The sequence below is a fragment of the Pseudopodoces humilis genome, chromosome 22 (assembly GCF_049639895.1).
Source record: "Pseudopodoces humilis isolate 2021_Gansu_Grassland_sample_001 chromosome 22, ASM4963989v1, whole genome shotgun sequence".
NCBI classification, from domain to species: Eukaryota; Metazoa; Chordata; class Aves; order Passeriformes; family Paridae; genus Pseudopodoces; species Pseudopodoces humilis.
This window is the reverse complement of record NC_142221.1, coordinates 1,929,585-1,942,214: the sequence shown is the minus strand read 5'-3', so window position 1 is coordinate 1,942,214 and position 12,630 is coordinate 1,929,585. Positions and strand designations below refer to the sequence as shown.

General features: G+C 46.2%; 1 protein-coding gene across 6 annotated transcripts in view; it reads left to right on the top strand.

The window, feature by feature from the left end:
- The window catches only part of DAB2IP (DAB2 interacting protein), a 160,258-nt gene that overhangs the window by 33,744 nt on the left and 113,884 nt on the right, over positions 1-12,630 (top strand). The window contains exon 1 of one of the 6 annotated variants that reach the window (XM_088065986.1): positions 9,635-9,883. The exons of the other annotated variants lie outside the window; for them this stretch is intronic. The gene's annotated coding sequence lies outside the window, so the exon portion shown is untranslated. Of the gene's footprint in view, positions 1-9,634; positions 9,884-12,630 lie in introns of those variants that run through there. 6 annotated transcript variants of the gene reach the window in all.

The following is a 12,630-nucleotide window of genomic DNA, read 5'->3' as shown; positions in this document are numbered from 1 at the left end:
CCTGCAAGTCTGGAGGAAGGAGGGAGCTGAGGGCCCCCTCCTCAAAGGCTGATCCTCAGCAGAGTTTGCAGTCTCTGGCTGGGATTCTCAGAGATCAGGAATCCTTAGTGGGAGGCTGCCATAAATTCAGGCACATTGAAGTTACTTCACAGGAATTGGCAATGTCTGCTTTGCCACATGTGTGTTTCCCAGACATCCTCTTGGCAGGTTTTACACTCTGCAGTCTCTGGACCATGTGCCAAGATCCCCACAGGGCTCAGGTGAGCCTGTGGCTCTGCTGGAGGAGCAGTGATACCTGGAAGTTGATCTTTTCCAAGGGATGTCACTTCAGCAGATGCTTTTGGACAGGGAGCCTGCTGGGGATCGGGCAATCCTTACACATTTACCAGGGAGGAGGAGATCTCTGCTGGCACAGGATCCCTGTCCCCACGTGGGACCATTCCCTGTGCTCCATCCATCCCAGATGATGAATGCCTGGTGCTGGAGCTGAGGCCAGAGTGCCCAGGAGTCTGAGGTGCTGCCTTTGCTGTGAGCCAGAGCCCTGTTCCAGCCCCCTCTGTATTCACCAGGCTCTGAACACACAGCAGTTGTTTAAAAACATGTATTTATCTACTGCCACAGCCCACTCTCCCTCCAGTGGCAATGCCACCCACCCACACCTGCCCTTCTGACACTGCTGCTGCTGCTGGCAGCCCTTGGCAGGGATGCAGGGACAGAGCTCATCCTGCCCCAGGAGCAGCAGGAAAGGTCAGGCTGTGGTTACAATTTGCACAGCTCTGGGAGGGCTGAGACCCAGTTTGGGAAATGGATTTTGCTTCCTGAGGTACAGAGAGAGCCGCTCCCTCAGGAAAGAGTGCTGTGGTGCTTTCAGCTGGGCAAAGTGAGCAGAATTTGCATTTTCTATGCAAGGATCTGAGGGAAGGAGGGAGAGCTTTGTGTTGGGACTCCAGATGGAGCCAGTCTGCTGCAGTGTGCAGAAAAATGTCCAGGACTTTGAGCTGTTGGCAGTGACAGCAGCTTGTTCAATGGTTCATGTGATGGCATCCTCTGTTCTGGAGCTCTCTGGTCAGCCCTGGTGCCTTTAACACATTCATCACATTTCAGCGTGTTTGTCACTCTGCCCCTTTGGGAGGCCCAGGCTGGAATATCTGAACTGTGACACTGGTGAGGAGGGCAAAGCCGAGCAGGAGGGGAAGGCTGCTTGGAGGAGGCTGATGGGATCCTGCCTCCAGCACGTTCAAACCTTGGCTGCTTGAGAGTGGGTAAAGCAGACAGGCCTCACTGCACTGGTAATCTCTGCTGGAATGAGGACAGTGCCTGAAATCCCCAGCTCTGCTGTCCACAAAGAGTCAGGACATGCTGCAGGTAAACATCAGTTAGATAAAAAAACTACCTGCAGAACCCCTGGACCATCTGTTCAGCTCAGAGATGTGTGGGACTGCAGGAGGAATCATGGCAGTAATTATAATTACTCCCAGGTGACCTGTCTGATGTAGTGGAAGGTATTTGGGAGGCAGAGAGGGGAGAAGGAGAATTTTCAGTGACAGCAGCACCTGCTTGTGGCTGCACTTGGGTCCGTGGCTTTCTTCAGGATCTCTCTCTGCTTCTCCTTACTCATGACACAATGAAGGAATGGGGGTCAGTGGGAAATGTTCTGAAAATTCCTTTTGCTGATAGAGGCCACTCACGGTGCTCTGTTCACAGTCCCATCTCTGAGCCAAATGCAGCTTTGGCTTCAGGGCTTTCTTGTGTAAAATTCTGCAGGCAATCAGTTGACATCAAAGCCCTGAGAATCTGAGAACACTGGAGTTCCTGATCTTGAAGGTTTAGCGTTCCTGATCCTCAGCCCCGGACATAAATGTCTTGCTCTGTGTTCTGTTTATCACAGATGCTTTTCAAGGTGTTTTATGAAAAGGACTTTTATTAAACAGGCTTTCTTCTTCCTTTCTTTTGATGGCTGCTGTGAAGAGAAAACTGACTGATCTTCAGCAAAACCTAGAATTTCAGTGCACCAAACACTGAGCTGGGAGGCCAAGGTCAGGCTGGGTTTTTTTCTCAGCACAGGCTATTCAAATACACATCTGTTGAAAACAGCTGGAATTTAGGCTTTCTCTCTCTGTTTGATGAAATCAAAACCTTTTAAGTGATAAAGAGAGATCAGCTTATACCCAAATAATCAATACCTTGGAGGTTCAGGCACTCGCTTGGGACAGGGAAGCAGCGACTGGAAAATTGTCCCAGCATGTCCCAGAGTGACATAACAACTAAGGAGGTTTTATTATATTTAAAGCCAAGTGAAATTGCACTCACCTCTCACTAATCTTTCCTAGCTGAAAATCTGTTCTGCAGCATGTTGACAAAAAATTATGTTGGACAAGGAATGCCAGGTGGAATTTCTCCCTTTCCACCTCTGCAGGTTTCATTTGCCTTTTCATTTAAGGGTTGGGAGCAGGCAAGTGAGGAGCCCAGTAACAAATATTAGCAATAGGTTTGGGTTTTGTTTTTTTTTCCAAGGGTGGCGTCTTTTAAATGCCAGGAAAAGGAGACCTTCCTGCTTTGCACTTTTTAATGATCATTGCTTTGTTTTTCAAGTCTCTTTTGTGGCATTTTCTGTTTCACCACAGAAGTCTTGCAGTCTTTCATTGAAATTTTAACAGCATGGCTGACAGATGCCCATAGAAAAGATATGCAAAATGTTTAAAGCTGTGCTGTTTATAGGAAATATTCACTGGCAGCTGTGCTATTTTTAGCACCAGTGCTCCAGCTGAGACTTTGCTGTGTTTGTTCAATGCTTCATTGTCTAGTAAAAATGGAGAATAAATTTAATGACTTGGGAAGTGGTGCATGATGGAGGAATTCTGGAATTGTTTTGATATTAAACAATGCTTAAATCTCAGAATCCCTTTAATAAGCAAAAATTTAGAATTTATTGCAGGCAAATTTATTGGACTGACCCTTCAGCAGGAGCGAGGTGGCAGCAGTGCCTCGACTCCCTTTGCTCCTACAGCAAACCCTGACCTGCCCCACCTCCTCCAGACACATCAGAAATGCAGGAACGTCCACACTCAGTGAGTGTTCGAGATCAAAAATGAACCAAGCAGTGAAAGTTCCCCTGGGAAACCGCAGTGGGAATCTCTGAGGAGCACTGTCACTTTTTGCTCATCTTTTCCTTTATCTGTTTCCAGCCCTCTCTTCCCAGCAGTCCCTGACAGGGGCTGACTGCTCTGAAAGGAATTAAGTAGCAGATTTGCTCTCGAGTAATGCAGAATGAGTTTTTATCTACAAGCCGTGGGTACTAAATGAGAAAGAGGTTAAAAACCCTGAGTTTGGTCTGAGTCCAAACTAGAACTGCTTCCAAAAACATGCTTTGAGGGGTTTCAGCAGACTTTTCATGATCACTCATGTATTAGAGTAAGTTTGTCTCCTTACAGCTGTGGCAGTCCAAACAATTTAGACACAGAGCTGCCTTTTAAAGCTTTTAAACCTGTATTTCCCTTGAAGGTCTTCTAGTGTGCCACTAATCCCCTAAGTTATTGCACTGAAGGCACTCTCTAATCCTTTAATTCACTCTGCTCTCAATAGGGATGGGAACGAGCTGGGTCAGGGAACGTTCTCATTTGGGCTTTATCAGTTTTGCTTTTTTCAGCTCAGACTACTGAGGATAGTTTGCTTTCCTTTGCAGCACTCCTGAGAATATTTGAGTCAGACACCAGTTGTTTGTGTGTTTGTGTATGTGCTTGTGAAAAAAGGTGCACAAGCCCCAGAACTCCTGACTCCTGTCACCGGTTTGTGCAGCCTCGGGGTCAGGCTTTTACACTGAGCTCCCTCCGCCCCTTTGGGAGTCAGAGAATGGAAAAATGGATGGCTTTTTGAGAACTGTGAATCCATTCCCCATCTAGAGCCAGTGAGGGTCAAGAAGCAGTGACCACAGGTAATTTCTGGAAGCTTTTCTCCTCCAGACCTACACAAGAGAAAGATTCTGACTAATGTTTCTTTGGTGCTGAAGGTAAAGCTTTGAGGTGATGAGCAATGCCAGACAATTGTTGTGGTTTTACTAACAAGCATAAACTCTAAAAGGCTGGTTAGAGCAACACATAGCCTGAATTTTGCAGGTTTGTGCTGTCCATTGTTTTTCTCCTTGCATGAAGGGCATGTTTTTATTGTAGGTCTGGTTTGGAGAGCCAGGCTGGGACCACGAGCGGCTCCCAGAGGCTCATTAGGAATCCCAGGCTCTCACACTGCTCCAGAAGTTCATCTTAAGTTGAGCATTGAAGCATTCAATTGGAGGAAAAACATGCCCTGCAATTGTATGGACTTGGAGAACACTGACAGGAATAAAGATGACCAAAGTTTTGCTTCATTAACATTTGCACTGAAAGAGGAATCCTCAGATGCTGAGCCCTTAATGTTTCCTTTTGAAGAAACCAATTTATGTGAAGTGCAAGTTTCTTTTGTACCTTATGTGCTCATATTTTTGGTTTCTTACAGCATTTCTGCATCACTGAATTTCTTTTAGAGTCAGAGATCAAGCCTGGGCTTGTTCTGAAGTACCCAAATGTGGTAATAGGTGGACTGGTGTAAAATTTGGCGTCTGGAGTTAAATTACAGGATGCTTCTTAAGCTTCTTGGTTTCTATAGGAACAAGTAATAGTCATCCTTCATGATTAAGCAGTGTCCATGGTAACCAAACGAGCAAGTTTTAAATGAAAGATATTTTCCCTTTACATTTTTAGCAGTCAAAGGTTACCAATTATTACCTTTATATCCTTAGACAGGAACACATTTTGATGGGGCTGGTGTGTTTGAAGTGAGAACATTTGGTGTTCATTTACATAACTCCACTCCTAGGATCAGCTAAAATTTGGGTGAACACCAAAATGAATTATCAGAGAGTGGGGTGGGGTGCATTAACCTCCCCAGGAGGGTGAATGCTGGTCACTAAATTGCTGAATTGTTCTGCAGGGTTGCAGTGTTGCTGTTCAAGTGTCCATTTGCTCCTCGGAGTGGCTGCAGGGCAGTAGTGGAAGGAGAAATTCCAACACAGATCTGGCATAATTTTTAGGATGGAAAATGCAAATGTCAATGTTGGTGTAGGTAAGAACATCCTCCTGCTCCCTCCTGTTTCAAAAATAGGTTGGGAAGTGAAAACACGACTGGTTTTTAACATTTCTTGTCTCTCCTTGGCACTGGTGTTGTTTGCTTGGAAACTGCAGAGTGAGTGTGTGCAGCTGCCACCTGCAAGTGTTTGCAGAGCAGGTTTGTGGGAGAGGAGCAGAAATACCCACCCACCCCCAGAGGAAATAAAAGGATCAGTCACAATAAATTAGGATTTACATTCCACAATTTCTAATAGTGAAACAATTGCTGAGAGAGGGTGAGCAGGCAGAGGAGAGATGGATGGGGAACAGCAGTGAGCAGGGATGGATTCTCAGCAGTGTTTTGGGCACAGGGTGCGTTGTCCAGGTGTGCAGAACTGCTGTGCCTGATGCAGCTGCCTGTGCACACACTCACATCCACACACAGCAAAGGCACAACATCTGTGAAAAAATAACACTCTTCTTACAAGCATTATCTTCTATTAATGCATATTAAAGTGTAGGAGACTTGTTTCTGTTTGCTAGGGGAACTCTGAGGCCTCCTGCATTAACGTTTGGAAAACCAGAAAATCCCTCTCAGCTATCCCTAACCCTGCCCCCAATCCTAACCCTCCCTGCCTTGAACTGGAGGAAGAACAGTGGTTCCAGACTTTGCTCTCACTGCTGCTTTGTGTTGCTTTCTCATGACAGAGATTGTATTTTGGTGGGTACCAAAAATCACTGCCATTCATTACTGAAAATCCAGTATTCTTCTGCGAATTGTTCTTCGCAGTTTAGGAGGCAGTGAAACTGCCTCCAGTGTTAAATCCCAACCTTCTGCTTTCCTGTGCAGAGTTCCTTGGCTTTTGAGACAATCTAAGGTGGGTGAGCTGGCTCTGGGCATTGAGGCTGCTCTGACAGCCACGTGCACCATGTGAAATTCAAATCTTAATGTTTGGTCTGTTATGCAGATGGATGTGAACAGAGATACGTATGTGACCCCATTTATCTATCTAATGAAGTGCCATCAATAGAACATCTGTTTCTTTGCTGTAGAAGATGAAACCTCTGATGAATCATGCTTATAAATTAAGTATTTATTTATTTAATTTGCATTTACCAGTACAGACCTGTTCCAGCAGCCACCATGCATGGCTGGAAAAATGGCCTGGGAAATAACTGTGTGAAATTTTCATTTCTCCTGAGGGTGTTTCATGTGAAGGGAGCTGTTCTGGCCTGCTCAGTTCAGCTGCCCAAGCCTCTGCCAGGGGACAGCCCCAGCCCTGTCCTGGGTGGTGTGTCCAGGTGACACCTCCAGTGACAGGGATGGAATTGCAGAGTATGGACGTTTCTTCTTGCCCTCAGATTGCCTCTGTGGATAAAGTGCTGCAAGGAAGCGTGTGGTGACGGAGCAGAATCTTTGCAGGAAGGTTCAGCAATGATGGATGAGCCTAATTTAAATCTCCCCAGAGCTGACTCCTTGTTCTCTCCGTGTTGCTTGTCTTTATCATCACATGGGAGGAAGCTGATGTTCCACTTCACTTTATCATCCTTTCCACTTTAACCAAGGTATTGGCAGTCACCACAATCTGGCCCACAACCAGGATAGAATTTCAGCTTTTTCTGATGTATTTTTTAAGTCTGAGCTTGATTTCAATTTCACCCTGGAGAAAAGGCTCCTAATGATATGCCGTTAGCAGAGGAGGAATTTGTTCTGTGGATATCATAGCAGAGGAAGATAAATATCATACATATTTTATTTCACAGACTAATAAAAAAAGAATAAAAATACCAAATATATATGCACATATCATAGTTTAAAAATACCAGACAGTAAAATGGAGTTTGTACTACAGGCTGCTCAGTCAGCATTATTTGCTGTTTATCTTTAGAAAGGGAGGGTTATGTTCTGGATGGTCCATGTTCTGGATATTCTCTCCCTGGGACCAGGTCTGGGGACATACAGCTGTGCCTTGTGCACATGGATCTGATCTGGTCTCCAGGCTTGTAGCACTCAGAAGTTGCTGTATTTTCAGACCCCTCACAATGAGAAATACCTCAGCTTTCCTTTGCCATTAGTGCTGTTCTCTTCTTTCCTTTTTGCCCTTGGAAGAGACTTTTCCTTGATAAATACATTTAATCTATCTCCTCAGGTAAAGGATGTGTTCCCCCTGGATTTCTGGGGGGCAGGACTTGCCCTGGGCGTCTGTCAGAGTGGCCAGCTTTGCTGCGATGGCTCCACAGAAGGGAAAGAGCAGGGAAAGAGCAGGGAAAGCGCTCTTAACTCCACTGACCATCAAGTGACCCAGCAGCCAAACCACAGCTGGAGAATTCCCAGCGCTGCAGCTGGCTCGGGGCTGGGAGTGCTTGGCCAGCCAAGGGCCTCCAGCTCCATCTAGTGAGGCACTGGGATCGCGGCTGTCACACACATCCCGCTGCTCGAGAGGGCACAGCAGCGATCCCGGCTTCGGGGATGGAAATCCCACCTCAGCTTTCCAGGGGAGAGGGGACACCAGGCAGCCACAGCCCGAAGAAAGTCAAGAGAAGAGTCTTTGCTGCTTGCACGCATCAAAAAGCGCCGTGGTAGCTGCTGGGAGAAGAGTTATCTTAGTGGGTAATAGAGAAAATAGAGGAATAGATACATACCAAGTACTCAGGAAAATAGCAGAGCTTTTTTCAGTACTAGATTCATTCCCTAGTGCCATTAATAGCTCCAGCTCAGGAGCAGGATGAGGGATATTAAATCCAGGAACCTGACACAGAGATGAGGGGAGATCCATTAAAGTGCACAGCGTGCCGTGGCAAAGGTCAGTGTCTCTCCAAATCATTATTTAACAAAGAAAAAGCTCTTCTTTCAGGAGTTCTTAGTCCCACTTTGAGGGAAGATGGTAACAGATTTTAGCTGTGAGAACCAGTGTGTTCTGATGCTTTCTGGGATTTGTTTTCTGTATTCCAGCCACTTCTAACAAGGCTCTTCCATTTACACAACTGTCCCAGCCACCGTTCTTGGAGCTGCAGAGAATTGTGTGGCTCTAAGTGGTGCTTCAGATGCCTTTTGCTGCTTTTAGCCAGGGGCACAGTTACCAGAGACACGCTGAATGTGATGCTTTTGTAACACTGAAGTCACCTGTGGGGGAAACAAAGGTACTGGTAAGGAGCTGGATCAGTTTGGTGTAGAGTATTAACTATAGGCATGGACTCAGTTGTTTAATTCAAAGTATTTTGTGCCAGAGTGTAACCCAGAAGGCAAGTAATGATCCCGATTTTTTTGTTCTGTATGTAAACAGATAAGGGAGAGGGGTTTTTGTGAGCTGTAGTTCTGTAAACAGTGTCCTTAATTGTCTGGAAAGGTCATGAGAGCATGAGAAAATGTGAAACTATTTCTGCTCGGAGCATGAAATGAATGGGGAGTAAATCAGTGATTCTGATGTGGAAGAGTTGTGGGTACAGCCAGGGGGATTGCTGGGCTTTATGGAAGTTTATGAATGTTTAAGCTAGAAATTCTAAGATGCAAAAAGAAATAATTTTATTCTAACATAAGAAGTGTGGGTGACACGACTTCCCTTAGCCTGGAGAACACCCTCTCTGTGTTCATTAGCTTTGCTTTCAGAGGCATCTGCTTGTTCAGAGGGCAGCAGCACCTACCCTCAACTTCTGCTTCATGACCGTTTTCATTTAAAAGTCTATTTTATTGCCTAATAAAGGTTTGGCTTCTAATTAATTTTGTGTGGTTCTAATATTGCTGTAAGGGATCAGCAGGGCTCTGGGTGGTACATTCCAATAAATACTTCTGCAGGTAACTGAACCAAAGGTGGCCCTGCAGCTGCATTCCTGGGCCAGCTGATGGGAGCAGGAAGGGCTTTCACAACCTCTCACAGCTTCTTTGTCACTGGAAATCAGACATTTTGGCATCTCTGCTTCCCACTCAAAGTTCTTCACGCCTTGTGATGGGGAAGGTTGGCTCAGCTCAGTGTTTATTATTTTCTGTTGCTGTCTATTCTGCTTTTTAAAAGTGCCTCTATTCCCTTCTAAGTCCCCATCCAAATGGGGATTCAGACTAAAGATCCATCTTTTCTTCTGGGCTCCTGTGGCCACCCAAAGCTGTCTGAAATGTAGATTTTTCTGCAGCCTCTCCTGAGTATGTGGAATCACACAGACACTAGAGATACCTGTTCTCCAGGGATTGTTCTTAATTTGTAAATGCTACCATGAGCCACGTTAAATCACTGTCACCGTGCCTCCTCCTCTCCTCTCTTGGGTTTGTAATAAGGACTTATTAGATAATGCAGAAATTAGAGGAATAACACCTAAATTCATTAAGCAATAAAATTAATTCACGACCTGTAATTGTATGAGCAGGAGACCGGTAATTCCTGTTCCCTCTGGTTTCACAGAAACTCCACCCTGGCAGCGCTGGGGCAGCTGCGATGTCGGGCAGTGCCCGGTGGGGCAGGACAGGGAGGAGCTCAGTGTCGAGCTCGGGAGCAGCCTGACCTCTCCGGGGCTGCCTGCGGCACCTTTCCCACCGCCTTTGGTTCTGGAGATCTCGTAGTTTCCTGCATCACCTCCAGACCATCTGGAGAAGTTTTAGTGTGCTCCAAAGTCTCCTTTGCAGAGGCCGGTCCCGGCGGTGGGAGCAGGAACCTGCGCTCCTGCCGTGTCTCCCGGTGCTGCTGCCTGCTCTGGCATTCCAGTCATTCTTCTCTTTCTCGCTGCCTCTGATGAAGTCATCACCTCTCCTTCTCTCCTTCCCGGCTCGTTCCGAGTGCCATGGCATGTGCGCTGCTCACCAGCACGGCTTCCTTCTGGTGAGTTCAGGGAGATGATTTCTCCTCGCTGACTTCTCTCCCAGCACTCAGGTTGGACCTCCCTTTCTTGTTTGGAGCTGGAGCAGGTTCTTATCAGGAAATCAACTTGCTGGGAAGTGCCTGCTTGTTGTTATTCCTTCCAGCGGCCTCACTTTGCTTTTGTTCACTGTCTTCCACTGGCTGATCCCTGGAATTGTGTGAGAGGGGGGGAGTGTGAAGAGAGATGAGCAAACAGGACTCAATGCATTTGATTCTCCATAATGAGAGCATAATCCTGATGAACTCTTGGACTAGCTGGGATTCACAGAAGTAGGTAATGCAAATGGAAGAACACCTCACTTGCTAAGTGAAAAGTAAACAGTAGTAACAGCTGTTTGTGTTTGTTACACATAACAGCCTGCTTGGAGCAGTGTCTGAGAAGTGGAGTCAAAGGAGCCAGTGATGTTGGGTGGGTTAAACAAGAGTTTGGGTGCCAGGAGCTGCTCACAGCCTGTTCTGCTGCTGCCCTGGAGCCTTGGGGAGATTGCTGTGCTGCTCCATAATGATTCCACAGCATGAAAAACAGGCATGGCAGAGTGGAGTGAGGATTAATTATTCTGTCAGTTCCAGTGCCTTGAATTAGTTAACAAACCAAATGTGTTTATTACTGTACAGAAAGAGACTCAGAAATACTCATAAGCTCGAGGTCCTAAATTAATGTGCAGTGTTTGCAGTGCTGTGTATCCTCTTGGCAGTGGGATATGTTCAATTTAGAAACCTCCTGGTGCCTTCCACAGCCAACAATGTGTTGTTGGATAACCTGGGAGAGCTTTCAGGGGCTTGATCATTTCAAGGAAGTTTCTCTTTGAAGATCTTACTCTGCACAGGGGGAAACCCAAAACATTGCAGCCTTCTGGAAATATTTGGAAAAGCAGGAAGCCCTGTTGTTTGTTTCTCTCTCTTCTGTGTTGTATAATGTGGGTGGGCCCTGGGCCCTCTGTGCTATTGAGAGGTGACGCAGAACTGCCACTGAATCTGTCCAGGCAGAGATGGAAGTTCAGGAGAGGTTGGGAAGAAAAGGCCAAAATCAGACACTGAATCTGATCTCTTATAGCTTGCTTATTTTATGCACAAGTGGGTAAATTTGACAGAAATCACAGAAAATAAGGCTGGAAGGAATTTCAGGAGGTGTCTGGTATCTGTCTGCCCCAGGAGAGGGCAGGGAAGGAAGCCCAATGTCCCTGACCCTCGCTGGGCAGGGAGAGTTCCCCCTCTCTGGAGCGTCAGTTCCAGGGTGTAACTGTCCATGGCAAGATGGGACTGTTTCCAGTGCCTAACCCAAATATCTTCTGCTGCAAATTAAGACATTTCTTTCTCAGCCTCTAGTGACTGTGGAGAGTTTTTATTACTGGCTTACAGTGCCCTTTTCCATGGCCCTGGGCTTGCTGTGGCAGCGTGGCTGATGCCAGGCCCTGGGCAGAGTGACCCGGCCTCAGATGGTGCCTCCAGCCCCGAAGAAGTAAAAGGGCACTTAAGCTTTTATATATTCATACTGCTCACCATGTAAAGCTGCTCTGCTGTACATTCCTGGAGTTACTAATTTACCTGTAAGCTATTTTTATTAACCTTTAAAACAAACAGCTCCCCCCACGTCCCCCCCAACACCCACACCCACCCCTACTTCTGGTTATTTCTGGTTTCTTACAGAGGGTTTTGTAATGTGTCTCTCCTGCAGTGAAACCCACAGTGCTTAAACAAAGCTAAAATGGAGATTTGACTCCAAACATTTCATGAACCATAAGTTTAATAATTACAGGAGGGTTTAGGTGTCAAGCCATCTCTGTGTTTGGTCTGGGGTCACACTGATGTTTGCTGGCTGTGCTTAGGGGATATTTTAATGATGAAGTAAGAAGCTAGGTTGGGGGACTGTTACCCCGCACAGGTGCTTTCCCTCAGTGCTGAGCAGTGTTTGGGCCAGGAGGGAGCACGTGGTGAAAATAATTTCTTGTAGCTGCCATTCACATAATGTCATTGTTCCTGTTTTCTAGCCAGGTGTGTGAGAAATGCTTTAAACAATGTTGATTTTTCTGGTCATTAAGAAAATGCAAAGCAGCTTCTTCAGTTGTCATCTCGAGCTCACTTTCCAAATGCTGTAATCAAGTAGTTTCTTTATGACAGTCCAAAAACAAAAGAAAGCTCAAAGGAATGGAGTAGGAGCCTGAATCTTCTGAGAGGAGATGACACCAAAGGATTTTACTGCTTGAGATTCAAAGTGCAGCTTTCTGCAGAGAAAGTGCCCCAGACATTTGAAGGCTCAGCTGCAAGTTGGGAAGGCAGTGAGCTGCTGGTTTGGGCTGGCTTTCACACAGGTTCTGTGGCAACCAAGGACGATGTCACTGAGCCAGCACCTCACCCCATCCGTGGCTGGAATCTCAATCTGATCTTTTGAAATAGTTCAAGACACATCTCAGGAATTATTGGGTGGAATTGCTGGTGTTAGTTGTTTCTTAGAGTCAGCCTTGGGAAGGGCAGAACTTTGCTGAGGAGACAAGCTCCATGGAAATGTATGGCTAAGGGGGTCTCTGGAAAGGTTTTGGGAAGGGAAGCTTGTTACAAGGTCTGAGCATCACTGAATGGTAGCTTGGAAATAAATCTGATTTTCTGAGTTCCATGGTGCTTTCAAAGAGGGTTTGTAAACTGAGGAAACACCACTTTACAATGCTGTAGCTGACCTGTCCTAACATCTTTCTAAATCTCCTCAGTCTTGA